The sequence below is a fragment of the Silene latifolia genome, chromosome 7, assembly GCF_048544455.1.
Source record: "Silene latifolia isolate original U9 population chromosome 7, ASM4854445v1, whole genome shotgun sequence".
In the NCBI taxonomy this organism is placed as follows: domain Eukaryota; kingdom Viridiplantae; phylum Streptophyta; class Magnoliopsida; order Caryophyllales; family Caryophyllaceae; genus Silene; species Silene latifolia.
The window spans coordinates 11637692-11645159 of NC_133532.1; the positions used below are offsets into that span (position 1 = coordinate 11637692).

General features: G+C 40.6%; 1 non-coding gene across 1 annotated transcript; it reads right to left on the reverse strand.

Annotated features, from left to right (window-relative positions):
* Positions 1–3366: 3366 nt before the first annotated feature.
* Positions 3367–3475, reverse strand: LOC141593313 (small nucleolar RNA R71). Its single transcript, XR_012521407.1, has one exon. It is a non-coding gene; the product is annotated as a small nucleolar RNA R71 (small nucleolar RNA).
* Between the last annotated feature and the right edge of the window lie 3993 nt (positions 3476–7468).

Sequence of the window (7468 nt, forward strand, 5' to 3'; positions counted from 1 at the left end):
CTTCCAAAAACCACCCGATGATGATCGGACTATAACGTGTTTTTGATATGCGTGCGTGGATTGGCTATACATGAGACGGTTTAATGCACTACTCGAATATGAAAAATGATTTCATAAAAAGTTTTCTAACTTCATTTGCATTAAAATAACACTATTTAGAGTTAAAACCGTCTTCGGACCCAAAACTGACTCAGAAACCCGCAACTCGAGTCAACCTGAGTCAAACCAAATCTCGAATGTCGAAAATAATGCCATGAATGGTTTTATCTTGCCATTTGCATTAAAATTACCCTAATTAGAGTCTAAACCGACACCGGGCCAAAAACGACTCGAAATTCAAATCCCGACTCACACGGGTCAAACCCGAGTCAAGGACACAAAATACCTACCCCAAATATCACCCAAGATTAAGCTTACACGGCTAAGCAACCATCAAAGACCACAAATCACAACCAACAAGACATTGGTTAGAACAAATGGAAAATCCAAATTTCTGAAAGGGACAGTACACTCATTTTAGTCACTAGGTAGCTCGCGCCTCAATGGGGTGTCTGCTTAGCCTCTAAGCAAACTCAACCGACCTACCATCCCACATTTCTCTATAAATACCAACCTTCACACACCACAATTCTTACGCGAGTGTCCGCCCCCTCACCTCTCTCTTAAACTTCTAGAGTCGACTTCCTAAGTCACAAAATCGACACGTGTTTACGACCTACCGATCGTAAACACAAGCCTTACACATTGTTTGGTACCGTCGCCGTGCATTCGACCGACCCATTTGACCAATTCAATTCATAAATCAACTTGTTTTAATTAACATATTTTCAATATATTTTCAAAGTAAAATCCTTTTTTAAGGCACTCTTTTAAACTTCTTTGATCGTGAGTATTCGCTACGAGAAAACAGTCTCTAAAGTCGTCTATGTCGCAAACATCAATACACGTAAGTTTGAGGGTGTAAAAAACTCATTTATTTCATGTCTGTATTGTTTTTATGAGTTCATAAGCATGAACAATGCATAACAAGATTCAAATATAGGTTAGACGAGCCAAAACCGAGTTTTGGCCTGAGACAGAAGCCCTTTGCTATGCAAAGAGGCTCGCGCCTCTTGTGGGTTCTCGGGTCAGACTCAAACGTGTTTGTTCTCGTCTTTCCCCTTTATTTCATTTCTTATTTGTAATCGGTTTTTACCATTTCAAATATTTCTAATCATTTTTATGACAAACTTTCTAACCATAATTCATAATCACCCTTGGTTCCATATACCATGACGGTTAAATCCGTGACTCGGTGATATTAATTGGTTAATTACATTTTAAAGGAAATTCTTTTAATTTATTTACCATTGTAATTCATTTTTATGATAAACATATTTTGACCATTACAAAAATCATCCTTGGTTCTTTATACCATGACGGTTTATTCCGTGACTCGATGATATTATTGGTTAATTACAAATTAAAGGGTATTTTAACCCCCTTTTATTTTACATAGCATTTTTCTCATTTATTTACATTTGCAAACATATTAGTCATTGATACGTGCATATTCTATACACTTTATCTGCGGTTTTGGCACGTATTTCCATGCATAATTGTTAGCTTAAGGCTACTATTTCTCCCGAAACGGTTTACTTTGCATTTTTTATGATTTATTGTAGGAACGAGTGGAAGTAAGCTAAATCAAGCCTAATTCGTCCTCCGGGGGCAAGTTTAAGGAAGCCAAGAAGAAGGAGAGTCGTATTCACTCACCTTGGGATGCGTGCAAAGGAGTGAAGAGTTGATTGGGAGGAAAAAGAGAGCCACTGCACAAAGATATTCATCGATCGACAAAGTCGTTTCATCGATCGACCACCAAACGCATCGACGCTCGTTTCGCATTAACCCGATCGATCGACCATGCTGACCGGTCGATCGACCTGATTTCGAGCTGATATCTTTTTCTCCGTGTTAGGCTTTTAAAAGCCCAACTTGTAATTAACTTTCAGTATCTTTTTATCGAGAAACGCAAAGAACTTTTAGGTTATGCTTTTCATTCTGGAAAAACTCAGTTTTAGATCTAGCTTGAAGACGGAAACCTTGGATTCGAATGCTTTGTTCTTGAATTTGATTAGTGAGTTTTTTTATGCAATTCTTCCTCTTCCTTATTTCTTTGTTATTTTGATTCTTGTTTTCATCAATTAATTTCAGCAATTGAATCCTTCTCTTTTGTTTTAGTTCGATTCCAATATGTCAAATTTGTTCTTTATTATTAATTTCGAAGTTAGAATAGTTATAATTATGCGTAGGTGATTTCTTTGATTGGGAACAAGGTGAGCCATGGTATTAAATTAGGATTGTTGTGTAGTATGAGTTCTTCCGTATTGGTTTAGTTATCTTTTGATAAATTTCTTTACTAGATTGAAAGATTGGTAATTTGAATTATCGCTAGATTTGGAATTTCTCTTGAGCGAAAGCGTTGATAAATTCTAGGGAATTAATAGACCGTGAGGTTATTTGAGCTTTGATCGAAAGGCTAGCTTATTTTCCCTGAGACCGTATTGTAAGACTTTTGCTACCTTACTGACCTGATATTTGCCATGGTGAACCGAAGTTCCCGATCCCCTTTTTATCTTGTTGAGAATATTCATTTTAGCAATTAGCCAGTTAATCAACCAAATTCAAAACCCCCAATTAATTGTTACTTTTATAGACTGAAAAATAGCAAACAAAATCAACCTTGTCTCTCTGTGGTTCGACCCTTACTATCACTAGCTATAGTTTTAGTTTGGAATTATAAATTTAATTTTGGTACTAAACGACGGTATCAAATTTTGGCGCCGTTGCCGGGGAGACGGTGTAATTTTGTTTGCCTTATTTTAGTTTATTTTTCTTGTCTCAAGGAACTTTGATTCCTTGAGGCCGTTGCTTACCTTTGCTTCTAGTTTTGCTTTTGCACAGTTAGAAGACAGGTTTTTGAGAGGAAGACTTGAGTACTCTCACTTTGGAAATTATGGCTACAATATATGATAATTTTCAGCCAAAGGAGCACCACCTTCCAAAGGGGCGCCGATTACCTACCCCTACTACCGGTAATTTCGAGTTTCGTTCCTCTTATATTGATTTAGTGGAGCGAAATCGGTTCATGTCTCGCGATGAAGACCCCTTGAAGCATATGGAAACTTTCACAGACTATTGCTGTTCCATACCTATACCGTCTGGGGTAACTCAAGATGAAGTGAAGGGATTTATGTTCTTGTACTCCTTGAAGGATTCGGCGCGAGATTGGTACCGCTACCTCGATAGGGTAGCAAAACTGAGTCACGGATTGGACATCTTTAGCATTAGCCTTCTACAAGAAGTACTTCCCACTTTCAAAGACTGATGCCTTGAAGGGTAAAATCACGAGTTTTCAGCAAGGAGCCGACGAAGATTTTTGTGAAGCATGGGGACGTTTCAAAAGTTTGGTCCGAGCTGTCCCTCATCATGGTTTCCAAAGAATGGTATATTTGCAACCTATTTTACAATGCTTTATATGATGATTACAAGGTCATCTTGGATGCAAATAATGGTAGGTTCCAAAATAATACCGGTCAAAGCAAAGGTTGGAACACTATTGAGGAGATGGCAGTCCATAGAGCTGAGTTTGGAAGTTCACGTGGAAAGTCACGAAAGCAAAGTGAAGAAATGACCGCTGTTGTGACACTTATAACTTCCATTTCTACCCGTCTCGAGAAGCTCGAGATTTCTGAAGCTTCCAAGGAGAAAGTTGAAATACCCGTTCAAAACTCAGATGAGATCGAGAAGTTGAGAGAGATGGTCCAACTCCTTTTGGTTCAAGTGGCGAATATGGAAGCAGCCGGGATTGAGTCCTCACGGAATTTTGTGAAACAATTGGAGAATATGGAGGCTAAGCAAGCTGCTAATTCTTCAAGCAAATGTGAAGGGCCGGTTGAGACGATCAATGCCATCAATCTTAGAAGTGGCCTTTCTTATGAAAGTCCCGACAAGCCAAAGGAAGACTCGGGAAATGATGAAGAAGCTCGTTTAAATTCTGTGCAAAACGAAGTCAATGCGATTTCGTCGATCGACCAACATTCCCGATCGATCGATCAAGTGTCGAGATAAAATAGTTTCTGGTCAGAAACTAGTCACACCCAGCACATCCAGTCGATCGACCAACATCCTCAGTCGATCGACTGAGACACCTGACGAAGTCAATTCTGGACAGGAACTGTTCACGCCCAGCTTACTTGGTCGATCGACCACTCATACCGATCGATCGATCGAACTCCGAGCAGGATGCAAATCCGTCAACTAGTCCGCATGATTCTTCACTCATTGATGATTTGACGGGGTTTTAAACCTACGGAAGCCGAAGGTTACCGATCCTACGGCCAGTTGCGATCCGTATCCGGAGCGTCCTCAAGGCTACTAAGCTGGAGCGTAAGTTTGGTAAGTTTCTGGAGATGGTCCAGAATCTCGAGGTAACGGTTCCTTTCACTGATTTAATTACCCAGGTACCCTCTTACGCTAAATTTATGAAAGATATTTTTAATCGTAAGAGAAATTTTCGTGATGATGGTAATGTTGCTTTTGTGGAGGAGTGTAATGCTCTTTCGCAAGTTAATGTGCCACCCAAATTAAAGGACCCGGGTAGTTTCTCAATTCCTTGCACTATAGGTAACCATGTAATTGGAAAAGCCCTTTGTGACTTAGGGGCCAGTGTTAGTGTCATGCCATATTCTGTTTGCGAAAGGTTAAACATTGGTAGACTCAAGGTAACCGATATTACCGTTCAAATGGCAAATAGATCGACTCAGAGACCTATAGGTGTTCTAGAGGATGTACCCGTTAGAGTGGGTAAGTTTTTTATTCCTGTCGATTTCGTTGTTTTGGACATTGCAGAGGACAGTCAGATACCTATTATTTTAGGCAGACCGTTCTTACATACAACTGGGGCTGTGATAGATGTCAAACGCGGAACCATCACCTTATAGGTAGGGGATGACACCATTGAGTTCAGTCTTGCTCACAAGGCAACTGAACCTGCTGATGAGGATACGTGTTATTCCATTGATATTGTTGACAGGGTTGTTACTTGTAATTAGAGGGAATCCTTAGCCAAGGATCCCTTAGCTGATCTAACCCATTTAGATGAGTGTGCAGGTCATATAGTGGAGAATGCTGAGGAGCCAGATGCTTTGGTTGCCTCAATGGAGAGCTACGAGCTCAATGAAGAAGAAGATGAGATGCTTTTGAGCCTGGCCAACGATAACTTGGTGAACACTTGCTACACCATTGAAGCCGATTCTGTCTATCTTTGTAGAGGTAAAGGTGCCAGGGCGTAAGCCACTTCCTCCTAATCTTAAGTATGTTTTTCTAGATGATACGGAGCAAGACCCACTATTGTTAGCTCTAAGCTTAACGATGACCACCGTATGCTTTGATGTGTGTACTTAAGAAAAATAGGAAGGCTTTGGGTTATTCTTTGGATGACATTAAGGGCATAAGCCCGATGTTTGTATGCATAGGATAGAGCCGAAGAAGGCCACAAGCCTTACGAGACGAGGGTCAACGCAAGTTGAACCCGAAGATGCAGGAAGTTGTTATGGCTGAGGTGATGAAACTACTTGATGCAGGTATTATTTATACAGTTGGCAACTCCAAGTGGGTTAGCCCAGTTCAGGTAGTCCCGAAGAAAGGAGGGACTACCGTGGTTAAAAATGATAAAAATGAATTAATACCAACTCGAGTAGTGACAGGGTGGCGGATGTGCATTGATTATAGACAGTTGAATGCCGCCACCAAGAAAGACCATTTCCCCCTCCCTTTTGTTGACCAAATGACTGAAAGACTTGCTTCTAACAAATTTTTCTGTTTTCTAGACGGATATTCGTGGTTCTTTCGATCCCTATTCATCCTAAGATCGAGTAAGACTACTTTTACCTGTCCACGGTGGTGTTTTTGCATATCGTAGAATGCCTTTCGGATTGTGTAACGCCCCTGCTACCTTTCAGAGGTGCATGATGGGGATTTTTTCTGATTATATAGAAAATATTATGGAAGTATTCATGGATGATTTCTCAGTTTATGGTAGTGACTTTGATCGTTGTTTAGCTAACCTTGATAAAGTCATGCAGCGTTGTATAGATGTTAATCTTGTTTTAAACTCGGGAAAAGTGTCGGTTTATGGTCAATGAGAGAGTTGTGTTAGGGCATCGATTTCGATAAAGGTATACATGTTGATAAGGCAAAGGTGCAAGTGATTGAGCAATTACCTCCTCCCGTGAATGTTAAAGGAGTGAGGAGTTTCCTTGGTCACGCTGGTTTCTATCGGCGTTTCATTAAGGATTTTTCAAAAATTGCTAAACCACTTACACATTTGCTCCTTAAGGATGCTGTCTTTGAATTTACTGATGAGTGCCTTACCGCTTTTAACAGGTTAAAGGAGGCCCTAGTTTCGGCGCCAATCATTCAGCCGCCTGATTGGGACCTCCCATTTGAGATCATGTGTAATGCCGGCGATTATGCGATCGGTGCGCTTTTGGGACAATGGAAGAAAAAAGCTCAAATGCCATATATTATGCGAGCCGAACTCTGGATGATGCTCAAATTAATTATTTTACCACTGAGAAAGAGTTTCTAGCTGTTGTTTTTGCCTTAGACAAATTTCGGTCTTATTTGTTAGGTTCTAAGGTTATTGTTTATACTGACCATGCAGCGTTGAAGACTCTCTTTATTAAGAAAGATGCGAAGCCGAGACTTTTGAGGTGGATACTCCTTTTGCAGGAGTTTGATTTGGAGATCAAAGATAAGAAAGGAGCAGAGAATGTGGTAGTGCCGACCACTTATCTCGTCTACAAAATGTGACAGACAGGGAGGATTCGTTGCCTATTAATGATTCTTTTCCCGATGAGAGTTTGTTAGCTATTACTACTTGGGTCTTATCCACCTCCGTGGTTTGCTTGATTTTGCTAACTTTGTGACATGTAGGATACCACCCGAGCTTTCATGGCGTGAAAGAAGAAGAAGCGGTTTGCCTATGATGCTAGACAATATTTTTGGGATGATCCTTATGTTTTCAAGGAATGCGCAGACGGTCTTATTCGGAGATGCGTACCTCAGTGGGAGGTGAAGGATATCTTAGAGGCTTGCCACTCTTCTGCTTATGGTGGTCATCACGGTCCGTCCAGGACCGTAGCTAAGGTACTCCAATCTGGTTTCTATTGGCCAACTTTGCATGCAGGCTGTCGTAATTTTGTTCTTTGAGTGCGATGCTTGTCAAAGATCGGGAATATTTCAAGAGACATGAGATGCCACAGGTAGCATTCTTGAGGTTGAGATTTTCGATGTCCTGGGGCATTGATTATCAAGGACCTTTTCTCGAGCAGTCAAGGTAATAAATATATCCTCGTAGTCAGTAGATTATGTATCCAAATGGGTGGAAGCTATTGCTATCCCCCATTGCGATGCAAAGGCCGTG